Source organism: Herpailurus yagouaroundi, unplaced genomic scaffold (genome assembly GCF_014898765.1).
Source record: "Herpailurus yagouaroundi ecotype Mexico unplaced genomic scaffold, PumYag 165, whole genome shotgun sequence".
NCBI classification, from domain to species: Eukaryota; Metazoa; Chordata; class Mammalia; order Carnivora; family Felidae; genus Herpailurus; species Herpailurus yagouaroundi.
This window is the reverse complement of record NW_024412406.1, coordinates 33,973,916-33,975,139: the sequence shown is the minus strand read 5'-3', so window position 1 is coordinate 33,975,139 and position 1,224 is coordinate 33,973,916.

Below are 1,224 nucleotides of genomic sequence, written 5' to 3'. Positions count from 1 at the left end.
AGGTATTGCCCTCCTAAAGAGCCATGTCCCTCTGAGTTAAGTCTGAATGTCTTTTTCTCTCTCGTGTAAAGTAAGTCCAGAGATAGGTCATTCGGGGCTGTTTTGTGCTACATGGTAAGGGAGCCATCACTGTTGTTTCTCTTCCTTTGGCACCCTCTCACCCTGATGCATGCTGTGACTCTGTATGACAGCCTACAGGAAGGAGGCATGAGGATAAAGCCTCTCCCCGCCAGGATGCTTCCTCAAACTTGCAAATGATGCTGAGAAATAGACTTTATTCCATGTGCAGCTTCCAATCAGTGTTTCTTAGGAACAATAGGAACAATGAGCGTACCCCCAACGCAGATCTTGGTTTCTAATAACAGAAACTAGGGCTCCTTGGAGAAACAGGAAACACAAGAGGCTGGAACATCTTGTAGTGACAGAAAGAAAGTGAATTTGAACAACCAAATGACACGGTATCAGATTATACACCAAAGTACCTAATACATACAGTAAATCTACACTGATATAGATTATCCCATATAAAAATAAATAAAGGAAGAGGGATAAATTTTCCTCATGTGATTGTCAGTTTTGTTTAAACTTGGCTAGGCTATATTTCATGATTATTCAAACATTATCTGGGTGTTGCTGTGAAGGTATTTTATAGATGAGATTAATAACTACAATAATTTTTTTTTAATTCCAAGTCATCCAAATTAGCTTCAATTTACTTACTAGTTTTAAGTTAAATTTGTTTAAATGTTTATTTTTGAGAGAGAGGGAGACTGAGCACAAGAGAGACGGAGACACAGCATCCAAAGCAGGGTCCAGGCTCCGAGCTGTCAGCACAGAGTCCCAGGCAGGGCTTGAACCCACAAACTATGAGATCATGACCTAAGCCAAAGTTGGATGCTTAACTGACCAAGCCACCTAGGTGCCCCTATTTTTTTTAATGTTTATTTTTGAGAGAGAGAGAGAGAGAGAGAGAGGCTGAGCATGAGTGGGGGAGGGGCAGAGAGGGAGACACAGAATCTGAAGCAGGCTCCAGGCTCTGAGTTGTTAGCACACAGCCTGATGCAGGGCTCACAAATGGTGAGATCATGACCTGAGCTGAAGTCAAACAATTTAACCGACTGAGCCACCCAGGCACCACTACAATCAATTGATTTTAAATAAAGGAGAGTATCCTTGGTAATCTGGGTGGGCTTGATGTAATCAGCTGAAAGGATTAAGAGGTAT